The sequence below is a fragment of the Petromyzon marinus genome, chromosome 54 (genome assembly GCF_048934315.1).
Source record: "Petromyzon marinus isolate PM22_M1 ecotype Great Lakes invasive population chromosome 54, UKy_Petmar_22M1.pri1.0, whole genome shotgun sequence".
In the NCBI taxonomy this organism is placed as follows: domain Eukaryota; kingdom Metazoa; phylum Chordata; class Hyperoartia; order Petromyzontiformes; family Petromyzontidae; genus Petromyzon; species Petromyzon marinus.
This window is the reverse complement of record NC_133720.1, coordinates 7,474,872-7,489,522: the sequence shown is the minus strand read 5'-3', so window position 1 is coordinate 7,489,522 and position 14,651 is coordinate 7,474,872. Positions and strand designations below refer to the sequence as shown.

The window sequence follows — 14,651 nt, the reverse complement described above, 5'->3', positions numbered from 1 at the left end:
GGGGTGGTGGATTCCACCCTGAAGACGCCTGCTGCTGCTGCTGTATATTTGGAGTTTGCGGTGTCTCTCTCTCTCTCCCCGTGGTCGCGTGGATTTTTCTCCCTGTCCTCCGGTTTTTCCCTCAACGTTTGTAATGAACATCACGCGTTAAGAGTATTTGGCTGTTATAAATAGCCACGTGATAATAAGCCACTTCTTTGGGCTGTCATTTGATGTGGCCAGGTCGCTTCTGAAAAAAAGCTATGCTGCTCAGTGGGCCTTGCCTGGTAAAATAAAAAATATAAATTTTGATTTAAAGCTTTCGTGACTGCAGGGATTCATATTCTTGGTTCTTTCGGCAAAGTCACGTAATAAAAATAATACAAACATATTTTTATTATTTTATTGTTTCCCTTCTACGTGACTTTACCGAAAGAACCAAGAATATAAAAAAATATAGTTTAGTTTAAGAAACCTGCTCCCATTGTTTCAACTGCCGTGCACCGGGAGATGGGATCGGTCCGGTGACCTCTGGCTCGCAAGTCCATTGCCGCGTGAGTGCCCACACACACACCGGTGACAACCTGCGATAAGCACGTGTGTGCAGCGTCCAAAAAAAAAGACAAAGATCCCCCGTATAGCCTTATAAGACTGTAGGGGCAAGTGCTGTTAGGGAGCGCCTATAAAGGCCGGCACGGCGCACGAGCGGGTGGGTGGCAAACAGCACGCCCGACCGCCTTTGTCTCCCTAGTGGCAATGTTTACACTCCGCACCAGGTACTCATTTGAGGCTGAGTCGACCTAGGGGAGGCCCTGGACCGGTTCAGATAATCGTCACTGGTGGTGGCCCGTGAGCGGGAATCGAACCCGTGTTGCCAGGTTCGTAGCGCAGCGTAGCGCTAACCGCTACACCACCGCTCCTACACACACACACGCGCGTGTTTACGTGAAAAACCTTCCTAATTGGCTGTGTCGGGTGGTGGCGGGTTTAACGACACATTTCTATTCACGCGATATAACACGAAAAAAAACCCCTGTATTATGGATCTCTTATTGCGGATAACATTGGTCAGGAAAGTCTACGTGTTAAACACACACACACACACACGCGCGTGTGTGCCGAGGCCTGTCCTTAAGGGCCTGGGGACAACCAACATGGTCGTCGGAGTTGAGGGTTAAATCTACGTCACCATCAGGCGTGGTTAATCTACTGCTGGATGAAAGTCCCCCCCCCTCCCAACGCCCCCGCCGAAGCCGCCCCGAGCTCTCGCCACCCCAGCCGCGTAGAGATCCGCCCAGCATGCGCTGGGATCTGCCCGTGAGCGGATTTCTGATTTCCTCGCTCCGTCTCCGCGGCGGGCGGTTCCACCTCAGAGGGGGCGCCGTTTCCGTTTCGTCGGCTGCCGCCGTGACGCGTTGCTGCCCGGGGACCACGCTGGATGGCGCGATGACGAAATGTTTGAGCGCTTCTTTAAAAAGGGCTCAGCACCCGTCCGGCGTGAACAGGGGCGGGGGGTGAGGGGAGAAGCGGAGATGCTCAAAACACCACGTGGGCAGCTCTGACGAGGCATTCCGTCTGCGTTCACCATGCGAGCAAGCGCGCTCTGATGATGTGCGCACTGTCCTTGGGAACTGATGGACCTGCACCGGCGGCAACCTGCGGCGAGCACAAAAAGGCGGACGGTACAAGGGCAATGACAGGGTGAACAGTCAAGCAGTTGTATGCACGCGGTGCCGTAGGTGCGCGTGGCGATGGCTCTCGATTCGCTTTTGTCCCCCGATCCGCGCCGTTCCCCTTTCTGTCCGCGACGACGCGATCCGCTCCGTCGTAAAAAAAAACCGCCGTCGTCGCTCCTCGTGACGCGTGGCGCTGATGAAGTTTTAAACGAAATAAAAAATAAAAAATAAAAACCTCTCGTTTCCCAGGGAGGCGCCCGCTTCGTGGCGACGGCGAGAGGGTCACCTTTTGGACCCCTTTTGTCCACACGGGGAGAAACTCCGGCTGGCGACTTAACCTGCGATAGTTGAACAAAGGCCTCATTTGAAATGTAAGAGACCCGGGCGATTCCAGGAATGTCTTTTGTGCCTCGGCTGGGAGCCCCCCCCCCCCCCCCCCCTGCAACATCTGTGGCGCAGGGGTTGCAGTCATGCTGAGCACGAATTTCAAAGGGCCCTTAATTGATTGGGGTTTAGGGAAAGCGTTTTTTTGTCCATTCATTTATTCATTCGCTAATTCGCAACGAAGCATTCGGACTCCCCCCAACGCTTTCTCTCACCCCCCCCCCCCTCCACCCCTTGCAGCGGTTCCGTTTCAGGTTTTGCAAGCGGTTGCTCGGTACGGCACCGCTGTGTCCGTGCAGTGAGCCGAACTTTCCAGGTCGTGGTGCTGTGAAGGTGGAAGGGGCTTTCTTTCTTTCTTCCGTACGGCCGACGTAGACGCAGGGCAACAACCGTGGTACTGCGTCGATGTGGTGGAGCCGGCTTATTGCGTCGGGAGAAGTGGAGCGGTGCATCGCTGCGATGACGCCTCCTTTCGCATAGATCTCCGTGTGAGTCTGTGGGTCTCAGTAGGTCTCAGTGTGAAGCTGAAGATGTATATCTTCGTATGCCAGACGTTGTTGGATAGTAACAACTGTAATACTACATGGAGCTGGAAGAGCGAGCTGATTGCGTCCGGATAAGTAGAGCGGTGAATCACCAGGATCATTCTTCCTCCTCCGTATTTGTCAATGGGGGGGTGGGCATTGAGTCGTTCGTTGTACGTCCAGCGGTGTGATCTGTGTCTTCTTGTGTCGTACGTCTGAGTATGAGTGATGATGTGTGGTCTAATGTAGACGCAGGGCATCAACTACAATTTTACGTTCAGGCTGGATCAAGCCAGACAACCGCGTCATGAACGGCGCAGCGTGTCACAGCCGCGGTGTCTCCTTCACATTTGTGGGTCGGCTATCGGATCGTTATACGTTGTGCGGTCTGTTCTGGATGTTAAGGGTCGCACGCTCCTGGAGAGTTTTTAATTTTACGTTTGTGCATCAGGTAAACCGCATCTGCCATGGTTTGTGAAGGGGGTGTGGTTGAGGGTGGACCGTGAGTTCTGTGGAAGGTCAAACCCCAGGTATCTGCTGCGTTGGGTCATTCACGGCAATGTGTTTGTTTGAGAGTTCCTTCGAACTCGCGTTCAGCTCTCCCAAGTTTCAGCGTTACCTGAAACGTTGCCGATTCTCTCTGTCTCTCTCTCTCTCAAGGCAACGCCCAGTGTTATTGTTGACGGATGTGTTAAGTTGTTGTCGTCGTCGTCGGTTGTGCTTGTGCACCGCCGGCAGTGCGAGAACAGCAGCGGCGTCGCCAGGGGATTTTCTCGGTGATGCGGCGCGACCCGAGGGTTGGGCCCCTGTGGCTCACGGAGGTCGGGCACGGGGTGAGGCAGGCACCGCTCGGAGTCTGGGTTCGAAATCAGGGCTCGGCCACCAAACGGCGGCGACTGAACCGGGGTCCTCGGGCGCGGTCGGTCGATCGTCTGGGCCCGGTCACCGATGGCTGTAAGAAAACGGTTCCAATTCTACGATTTACTACAGCCCACAATTTTTGCCCTTTGTGTTGATTTACACACACATAGCAAAAGACAAAGATCCCCCGTATTGCCCGAGCAGACCGTTGGGGCAAGTGCTGTTAGCGATCCCCTCCGAAGGCCGGCACGGCACACGAGGGGGTGGGTGGCCAGCGCCACGCCCGGCCGCCTTTGTCTCCCGAACGGCGACGTTCACACGTCGCACCGGGTACTCATTTGAGGCTGAGTCGACCTAGGAGAGGCCCGCGACCGGTTCCGACAATCGTCACCAACGTTGGCCGTGGGTTGTACTCGGGCCGCCGGGTTTGTGGTGCTGTGCGCTAACCACCGCGCCGAGCGCCCCCCCACTCACACAGAGAGACACGTAGCAAACAAGTAACGACGTTCGTACGAGTGGTTTAATTCCATCAAATTGTCCAGTGAATCTCGCAGCCGGTCAACACGTATCGTCTTGTGAGACGTGGTGGTGGCTTTCGGGGGTGGCCTTCGTCCAACAGTGGATTGATCACGGCTGATGAAGGCTGGAGCCGTCCGACCACTGCACCATACGGGCGGATGTATGTACGGCGAATATGAAATAACTGTTTTCATTTAGAAAATCTACAGTTATTTATTATTTAAGGTAAAAACAAACGTTTGCCTTTCTGGTGGAGTGGGGGTAGGTTTTGACTTGTTTGCAATTCAGCCAGACTAAGTGTGGTTGGTGTGCGTGGGTGTCCTTGTGCGCCTGTGTGTGCGCACAGTGAGTGTGTGTGTGCGCACAATGAGTGTGTGTGTGTGAGCGGTAGTGTAGCGGGTACCGCGTCGCGCTAGAAACCCAGCATCCCGAGTTCGATCCCCGCTCACGGTCACCACCAGTGACGATTAATTGAACCGGTACTGGGCCTCCCCTAGGTCAACTCAGCCTGAAATGAGTACCTGGTGCGGTGTGTAAACATCGCCGCTAGGGAGACAAAGGTGGCCGGGCGTGGTGCTGGCCACCCAGCCCCTCGTGTGCCGTGCCGGCCTTCGTAGGTGCTCGCTAACAGCACTTGCCCCAACAGTCTGTTAAGGCTACACGGTGGTGTGTGTGTCTGTAGGGAGTGGTTGTGTAGTGGTTAGCGCACTCACTGGAATTGGTTAGCGCACACCCACTGCGCTCACCATTTCCCCCCCTCACGATTAATATCGGTGGCGAATATCTTAACCGGTCCCGGGCCTCCCCTAGGTCGACTCGGCCGCAAATGAGTACCTGATGCCAGTGTGTAACACATCGCCACTGGGGAGATAACGGGAGCCGGGCAGGCGTGGTGGGGCTGGGCCACCCACGTCCTCTCGTGTGGCAGGCCAGCCTTGATTGGTGCTTGCTGACAGAACTTGCGCCAGACAGCCTGTTGAAGTATATATTCCTGGTCCTTTCGGTAAAGTTACGTAGGTAGGAATTTTTACCTGAAAGAACCAAGAGTATGAATGACTGCAGTCACGAAAGTTTCAAGTCAAAAGCCTGTTGAAGGCTATGGGGGGGGGGGGGGGTGAGAAATCTTTGTCTGCGTGTGCACGTGCACAATTGCGGACGATCCGAATGTCGTTTCAGATTATTCCGAATACAGGACGGTGACGTCACCTTCCTCGCTTGCTTTCGTCAAGCGTGGAGTCACTTTAGGTCGGCTGACGTCGTTATTGTCAGCATGAGAACATGGCCAATGGGTGGGCTCACCCCCTGCCATAGGAATGAGGAATTCCCACCGCAGACTCAAGGCTGTAGATGGGAGAGAAGCACCCGCCGCTCATTTGAGCATAAAATCGCGTGGGCTTTTTTGACCCGGCGGCAGTCGTACGAGAAACATCCGAAATCGCCCTTCAAACAATGTTTCAAATAAAAAAAAACTCCATCGCGAGCACACGGCCATCGCTCCTCAATCCCCACTCAGTCTTCATTCCGCTTGAACGTCCGACCAGAGAACGCTTCCGCGCGCTTTCCCCGCGCGGTGTCGACGTGGTTTGTGGGTGGTGGTTCTCTTTTTTTTTTTTTGGGCCCTCCTGTTGCGTCTCTCGGCATGACGCGACGCTGGGGCTTTGACCGCCGCGCACGGAACTCGGGGCGCCCCATCGGCCCGTCGCCGCTTGGCGCGGGGTTTTTATTTCTTCTTCTTCTTCGTGTTTTTGACGGAGAATTTATCGGGCCGCGTGCGTTGTGCGCGGCGGCGACGCGCCGAGCTGCCACGGGAAATAAAAAACCCCATCGTTCACGGGACGCCGCGCCACCGCGGACGGTGCCGCTTGCTGGCCCACTAGGGGTGGGGGGTGGGGGGGGCCTTATTATTTTCGTGCCCCCCCCCCCTCACCACCACCACCACCGCGGAGACAAGGAGATGTGGGTTTGCGGTGAGCTCAGGGATTTGCCGACAAAAGCCCGCTCGGATTCAAAGGTGTGCTTCCCGTACGCGATTGGTTTTACAGGCAGTGGTGGATTCGAGAACGAACGATGTCGCTTGTAGGGAGTTGACCCAGCCCATCCATCACTTCGTTCGGGAGCCACTAAAATCGGTGCCGATTTGAGTGTTTTCACCTTTCCACCAAGCCAAAAATGCTCAAGCTACAAACGTCTCCCGGCGTTTGTTTTGATTTGCGAGCAAAAGCGACGTTCCACCCCGGAGTCCCCTTCTGTGTGCGCGCGGCCGCTCTTTCCGCTCTCGGCCAGGTGGCTTGGCGATTTTGCTGGCGTTTAAATTTTGGCGTCGGTGTAAACGTGCCGCTCGGTGCCGTCCCGCGTTCGCGTTTGCGCGGGGCGCTGGCGTCGGTAACGAGAGGCATCGTCATCTTCATCATCATCATCACGACGACGGGGGGAGTTGAGAGCAAATTCGCTATTAATTTTAAAGGGCAGTGTCCACAGTGGGCAGTGTCCACAGCGGGCAGTGTCGATGTTTCATATCGCAGTCGTCTCTCTGACACGGCCGTGGCGGTTACACGGCCCGGCGGTAGCGCGTTCACCACGCTCGTCGCAGCGGTTCGCGGTTCGTATCCACCGGCCGACCCTGGTTAATGCTGTGGGTGTAACAACCAATCAAATGCCACGCGCCGTCTGCTTCCCCAGTGGACGTTAAAATACCCTGTGACGTCATTCACAAGGAGCAGGCCATAGCCCCCACCCCGTCCGTCCGTCCGTCAGGGTCCAAATTTTGCAATCATAGATATTCGTGATTTAGAGATTCTGCCCTTTTGTAAAATGCTTGGTTAGCATTTGCCACTCTGGCTGGCACCCCGCTGCCTACTCTGAAGTTTCGAAGCCTTCGCCCTCAAGCGCGTCGCCTGCACTCCGTCCTTCGCTTTCAAGGCACTGTTATTGTGCCCGACGGCGCTGACCAGAGTGGTGGTGAAGCACGGCCACGTATCGCCGGCCCGACGGTAATTAGCGCGCAGACTGTACGGCCAGGCCGTCGGCCGCCCGTTAACTCTCGCTCTCTTCCAACGTGCTGTCGCGGTGAAATCAGCCGCGCGGGACCCAGCTGGACGGATCGTCGACGGCTGATGGGATGGAGGGCCTTCATCCAGCAGTGGATAGATCGCGGCTGGACGATCCTTTTCATGAGTAATTTGGTGGTGGGGTGCGGGGGGGGGGGGCCTCGCGCACCGCGGTTAATTTCGCCATCTGGACGGCCAAAACCGCCGGCGATATCTCCCCGAAACGCACGAGCCAGAAAACACCGCCACCACCACCGTCGCCACATTTGGCCAATGGCGCAAACATAAAAAAAAAGCACACGCACGACACACGTACTTACGCACGCACGGACTTAAACATACACTGCACACGTTCGTATGCACGTACCCACGCAGGCATGGTTCTGGAGGGATCAGCTGCAGCTGCTGCCCGTGGTAAAACCGGCTTCCCGAGTGCGGCGAGTAGAAGGCCGTGTAACAGTGCAGGTCACGGCTTCTTTATTTTGAGAAGCAGAGGAAAGGAATTCAGTTTTTGTTGGAGGACAGGCAGGAGGAGGAGGCCACTCGGGTTCGAAACCAGAAACACATGAATCATCGCAAGTATGCGTGTATGTTCGTTGAACTTCTTTTCGCATCGTACGTAGCCAACCGTGCTCATCGGAGGTGCGGACAACAAACTCAGTTCTAAAGAAACTAGCCTTCTTCAGTCTGGATGATTTTAAAAGTGGCTTCCTAATATCGGAAGGAAGAGCGTTCCAGACGGCCGCAGCAGCGCACCTGAAAACGCCGCGATGCAGCGACCGTCTTTGTTCGATGGCTGAGCCAAAATGCCGCTGGTGGGGAAAAACAACCTCCCCCCCCCCCCCAATCTCGCACTGGACTCCCTAACGCAGTGGGGGGCCCGGCTCGCCCCTCCTGGCCCTGGGAGGGGAGAGGCAGGGGGGAATGCTGGCGACACCTGGAGGGGTACAGTCGAAACGGCCACCTTGACGGCATTGATAGCGAGTGCCACTGCTCACTACTACGACTAAGCACTGGTCGCCGTGGACATTGGCCACGAGCGGGCCGAGTTCAAGGTCAGCACGGTGAGAGGGCGCGGGTTCACCGATCGCGTGCCCTGCCAGTGACGGCCTCTGCACCTTCCCCCCCACCTCGCCTGCCCACACCCTCGTTTTTGGAGATTCGTCTAAGACTCTTAAGTGAACGAAACTGAACGAATCTGCCGATGGCCACGGCCTTCCCCCGAGCCCTGCTTTGCCGCAAGCGACCTTGGCGTTTTCCCATTTTTGGAGATGAATCTTCTCATCGTCATCGCCATCGGCCACGCTCAATCCACTGCTGTGCGAAGAAAGCCCTCCCAAACTGCCGCCACTTCTCGCGATCCTTTTTTATTTGTTTTTATTATTATTATTTGAAAATAAAAAAAAATTCCCCAAGAGCCCGGTAGAAAGCACGAACCGTAACAAAGGAAGGGGGCACAGAAATTCCGCGGAAGCCCGAACTCGGTGCTTCCTGGCTTCAGGGAAGGGGAAAAGGTTGGGCTCGCCGGCTGCCCCACTCCTGCGTGATTTGTATTAATCGAATGTAGCGGCTTCAGCGAGAGTCCGAACTTGGAGAGAGGTGTTTTTGTTTTGCTGGTGAGGTAGCGCTTGAATTATAAAGCAAGCATGTCAAAAATAGCTTTTGGGGGAGCGGCTTAGGGGGTGGAAAGGGGGGCTTGGACCTTGGCTAGGCCTAGGCTGGCGGGCCCCCTTTATCGTTCCGATCGGATTCCATCTCCGCGTCTCCGTCCGACTTGTCGCCGAGTTGTGGATACTTGCAGTTCTGAAGAGTTCGTGGTGAGCGCGTGAACTCCTGACTCGTGCGTGCGTGCGCGCAGTCTTGGCAAGGGACGCTCGCGGAGATTTCATGTCGTCGCTTTAATTGAACGCTCCGCTCAGACAGGATGCCCCTAACACAATTCATATGCGGATTCGAACCAGCGACCAGCTCGCACGCCCACCCACCGATCCGCTGCCGCAGCCGCCGACGCGCCCACCACCCGTGCCAACGAATTTTTGTCGTTGTTGTTGTCCCTGTAAGTTTAAAAACAGAAAACGCAAACGTTTGACAGTTATTTTTGGGGAGGTTTTTGTTTCGTAAGCCGCAGCGCTGTGACCGTCGGCACGGTGAACTTGCGACCTCCCGGCAGAGCGGCCTCGGTCCACCACGCAGCATAAATGGGTCCACTCGGCAGTCAGTCAATCGCCAGGTCGCCGTGTGGTGGTGGCGGCGGCGGTGGGGTAAATTGTGGGGGCTCTGCGCTGTCCTCCGAGACGTCTTGGCCAACGTGGAAGAGTAGGCCAGAATCTTGTGGGTGCTGCACTTTTACATTTCTTTGTCGTATCTTGATTAAGGTGATACGGGGACGAGATGTTAACGACCTCGCCTCGTGTACAGGAGGTCGTGGGTTCAGTCCTGATCCTGACGCCTGCTGCTGTACATTTGGAGTTTGCGTGTTTCTCTCTCCCCGTGGTCGCGTGCTATTTTCTCCCGGTTCCTCCGGCTTTTCCCTCCACATGTAGAAATCAACATCACGCATTAGGAGTATTTGGCCTCTATACATTTCCAAGCGAAAAGCCACTTCGTTGAGCTATAATTTGTGGCCAGGTCGCTTCTAAAAAAAAAAGAGCTATTTAAAACAAAGATGGTTTATGAAACGTAAGAATAGATTGTACCCTTTCTGCCAATAAAACAGGTGTTATGATGTTCAAACACCAATTAGATACTTTTTTCAGGGAATGAAGTGTGCATTAACCACACCTGATAATACATGAATCATCGTCTTTTAAACTAATTGACAGGCGTATTTATGGCCTAGTCTCACCAGTGTCAGACCAGAGAACGCCCAAAAGCGAACAGTACAAAGACAATGCCACATGTATCAGATAATTTATTGCTCGGGCTGAGCAGCTATATGATTGGATACCGTTTTTGGCAGTATCAAAGCATGAAAAACAAGAATAGCTTTTTAACATTTCTGGTCCCATGATTACAAAAATAGTTTAGTAAAAAAAAATACTTTTAAACATCGCAGAGTTCTGGCGTCGCTCGCAAACGCCGACTGCCGGACACGACGAATCAATTTCCACCGGACAGAGAGGAGGCGGAGGGAGAGAGGGGGGGGTGCAGAGGTCGTCCTGCGGGCGCGCACAACGGGAAATTGAAGATCGTGGAAAATTTCAGACGTCTGGTGGCGGGAATCGAACCTAAGTCTTGCCCGGACGTCTTGGGCTCGCCAGGGCTTTGGATATAAAGAAAAAAAACATCCTGCTGCCGCTGGCGTTCACAGGTGGCGCCCAGGTGTCCGCTAGCGCTAGGGCTCGCTCGTGCGGGGATGCCGCTTCGCGCGCTGGCTCTTGCACGTCGAGAGCGACTTCACGCGGTGCCGCAACGCCTCTGGCTCGCGAGCGACGGCCTCGCGGGAGACTTCTCACGTGGCTGTGTCAACAAAGCGCGAACGTCGAGGGAGAGGGCCCCGGTGGCTCGGAGGTCAAGAGGAGCGGTTCGAGTCTGGGTTCCGGCCAGCGATTAAGACCGGCTTCTCAATTGCGGCGAGTTGGTGGTCTCAGCCGCTTCACCAATGACAGGACACACACACACACAGAAACAACCGACCATACAGAATTAGATTTTGTACTTAATTTGGATACACGTCTCCTCTGAGAATTCAGTTACACTCGGTTCGTTGTCACGTGATGAACGTTACTCGGAGCGGCACGGTGGGTGGTAAGGCGCTGCCCCCGCGGTGTTGATGAAAGGGTCAGCCAGCAGTGGATAGATCGTGGCTCACGCTGGTGATGATTCCGAAGGTTTGTGATGCATGGTAGCGGGCGGGGGGCCAACGACGGCCGCCGTGGTGGCCGTGCGAATTCCTGGGTACACTTTGAGAATCTGCAAAGAGCCTGGTGCCGATTGGGTACCCACCGTGAATGGGGAAAATGTGGAGGAGTTGGGGGGGATGGGGGGGGGGGCTGTGTGATTTCTTTCGGCAGAGTGGAGCTCAGAGAAGCCTGGACATCTCGTGGAATCGCAGCCAATGGCTTCCAGATGCTGGCACGGCAGGAAATAGCACACAACCGGGTCTGTGTGTGTGTGTGTGCGCATGTGTGTGTTTGCGCGTGGGTGTGCGTGTGTGTTTGAGTTTCTGGTGCGGTGTGTAAAACATCGTCACGAGAGAGACACAGGCGGCCGGGCATGTGGTGCTGGCTACCCGTGCCGGCCTTCGTAGGTGCCACTCGCAAATCAGCACTTGCCCCAACAGTCTGTTCAGGCTACACGGGGGATCTTTGTCTCTGTGTGCGTGCGTAGGGTTTGTTTTTAATTCGTCGCTCTCTCCACACCCGGCGTGGCTGGTGGGGGCTGAGCACCCCCCACCCCGCGCCCCCCCCCGCCCCTCCCAGCCCCCACCCCCCCCGCTGCTAAATTATTGTAGTCAAGTAAAAGATGCTGATAGCGATGATGATGTTATGGTGATGATGTGATGATGAGGGGCGGGTATCTTGATGGTGACGGTCGTGATGTCCACACGGACCGATGTCACCGCCGGCAGCCCTCGGGAGCCAGAATCTTTATTCATCCTGGGGGAATCCGATGAGCCACGAAGCTCTTTCTCGACAGAGACGTTCCTGCGACGCGATAACCCACCTAGGCGCCGGCACACAAGCCGGTTTCACCGCTCCGTCTCCGCGGTGGCGGCTCCGTCCCTCTCTCTGTCGCGGACGCGTTCCACGCCCCCCCCGGCTGCCGCCCCCTCGTTCGTCTTGACCGCCGTCCACCGTCCCTCCTGGCCGTGGACGCGGCCAGCCAGAGCCCCGCTCGATTTCCTTCATCGTCGGAGCGACGGCCGTTGGCCTGCGTGTGCCCTCTCTCGTCCACGTCCTTGCGTTCCCCCTCTGTCTCGCAGTGCAATTCCGAGCGCGCGTCGCGCTGTGCTTTTTCGAGCGATCTCCGATTGTTTGTTCCGGTTTTTTGTTCGTCGTCGTCGTCGTCGTCGTCATCCTCGTCGTCATCGTCGCGGTCGTCCGTGTTTTTCAGGTCACGTCGTAGCGGGTCGCGCGTGCGTGCCGGTTGAACACCTTGGTCTTCAACGCAGGTTGCTGCTGCTGCTGCTACTGCTGCTGCTGCTGCGTGGCTTCGCCCGTGCACTCCACAGCGCACCCCGATCAGCGTCTTAATTCCATCGCTTTGATCCCGGCCCTCGACGTACACGTCCTGGTTCTTCATGAGCACCCCAGTACGTTAGGCCGCCGGTTCTAACCACGCGCCAACGTTGGGCCAACGTTGGGTCGCCGGCTCCAACCACACGCCAACGCTGGGCCAATGTTGGCGTGCTCACTGCAACGATGATAATGCTGCCCTTGATTTACCCCGGAAGAGCTGCTCATCCCCAAGTCTCTTTCCAGGGGGGTGCTGCCACGCTCGGATATTCGGCGAATTCCATTAATCTGGTCGTTTGGCTTTCCTTGTGGGAAGAAACTGGAGTGTAGCGGCGCGCTGTTTTAAACGTTCCATAAATTCGGGAAATGATCCCCGAGTCTCAACGGCCGTTTCCACGAGGACCTCCGCTCGCATTGTTCGACCCAAATTCCTCTTCGCAGTTCCGTTAACGTTTTTTTGCCTTTTTTTTTTTTTCGCCGAAAGCTTTGACGCGGGAATTGCGCCCACGGTCTCGTCAGGCGGACGTGGTCGCCCACTTTATCTCTTCTGTTTGTTTTACATTCCCCCCGCAGCAATGCCGGTGATTATGTTGCGATAATAACAGTAATGTCACGCTCGTCACACCACCGCCACCGCCGCACAGTGTTCCCTCCCCACTGTCGTAGAGAGAGAGAGACGATGATTCGGAGGCGCCAGCAGCAGCATCAGCGGGAGGAGGAGCCGTGGACAAGGCGGTGAGCCGGCACCAACAATTGCCCAGGCTCTCAAGTCTCTCCGCGAGGTGTTCCCGGTCAATTTGTTTCACGCGAGAGAGGACAGCGGAGCGGCCGGAGACAACGCACGCACGCGTGCGATGGGGAAACGCGCTATCCCACACAGATGGAACAGGTGGAGTCGACAGTGTTGCCGTGCTGCCTTTATTCTGGCGGGCCAGGGCATTTATCGGCAAAGGCGCAGCCCTTGAATGTCTATTGTTCGTGCCACTGCCGGTCCTCCGCTGGAGGGAGCTCTGGAGAACTCCACCAGTGAAGGATTTGTCTTTTTTGTCGCCTAAACTTCCACGCCGGCCCAGACGTCTTGGGACAGGTGGGAGCCACCCGCACTTTGCCCCGCCGCACTTAGAACGCGAGAGGGAATCGAACCGGCGATCTTTCAGAGCGCCACCAACCATTACACAAAGACGCGCGCACGGAGGAAAGCGGGACACACACGCGCACGCGAGGCGTTGCGCGTTCGTGTTCATCGTTGGACGTTCCTGTCAAGTCGGCCGGTTTACCTGGTGTAACGTCGGCTGGCGACACGGCCAAGACGATTCGCACGTGCGGCGAACCGGCCTCCGGTATTTTAGTGACCGTTCTTTGTTTTTTTTTACCAACGTGCGTAGCGGCAACGTTAATGGCGACCCTGCAGCCCCGTCCACGTCCCATCAGCGACGGCAGCAGCTGTCGCCTGACGCGCGACAAATCAAACCGTACATGTGACTCGTCGTTTGGTTATTCGTTTGTTTGCTCCCGAATTTCGCCGTTGGTTCGATGGCTGTGCAGGATCGCCGCGCCCCCCCCACCCCCACGCTCCCCCCCCCCCCCATTACCGCCCGCATCTGCGAGCGATTTAGACGCAAACATCTCAATTGCCGGGCGCTACAGCGGACGATCTGTGTGACCCAGGGGAGCCTCGTGGTGTTTCCAGTTTAGGTTTCCTGGTAGTCGGGGAAAGAAACAAAAAAATCTTACTGTTTTTTTTCTCCCTCTCGAAATCATCCTCCTCCTCCTCCTCTCGCATTTATCGTTTTTTTTTAGGGGTCTCGTTGCACCCGAAACATGTTGCCGTGAGACTTCGTCGCAAGTTTCAGTTTTTTTCGGTTTCATTGATTCGGTATAGCCCTGTGAGCCATGCGGCTCTTGTCACGGGTGCAACCGCAACAAACAAAAACATGAACAAAGAACAGCTTAAAGTGACTACGCGCGACAGAAAAATCCAGGAAAAAAAACAGCAAAAGCCTCCAGAACAAAAACACCGTATATCAAACGCTGTGTGAAAAAATCCCAGTGGGATGCAAATCCGCGCAGGCTACGACGGGTGAGTCCGTCGAAGCGCCGATGACGTAGCTTGGTCGTTTGCTCCGACTTAAGACAAGTATCCGCGGCAAGCCGGAGACCGACGCCGTTTTCTTAGGACGTCGCTCCCGCCGCGGGAACCCTAGGGAATGTCCGTGCAACCCCTCCCTCTCAGTCTCTCAGTTCCATCGTTCAGGGGAGCCGCTCAGCTGGATTGTCGCCGGTCCTGGGATACGTCGTTGCATCTTACGGCGTCGTGATATTCGCACTCCGCTGCTTAGCCTCATCGATCGATTCATTTAACATTGGAAATCTCTGGGCGTATTCGACACGACTTGGAGCACGTGACGCAGGTTCGCCCTTGCAATGGAGGCCGTCGCATAGCAACGTGGCGCACGTGGCCAGCCGCCCCATCCAAGCGCCGTC

The 14,651-nt window shown here is 55.8% G+C and overlaps 1 protein-coding gene across 2 annotated transcripts in view; it reads left to right on the top strand.

Annotated features, from left to right (window-relative positions):
- Nucleotides 1-14,651, top strand: part of LOC116954074 (protein CBFA2T1-like) — an 84,337-nt gene that overhangs the window by 24,820 nt on the left and 44,866 nt on the right. The gene's annotated exons all lie outside the window — the stretch shown is intronic.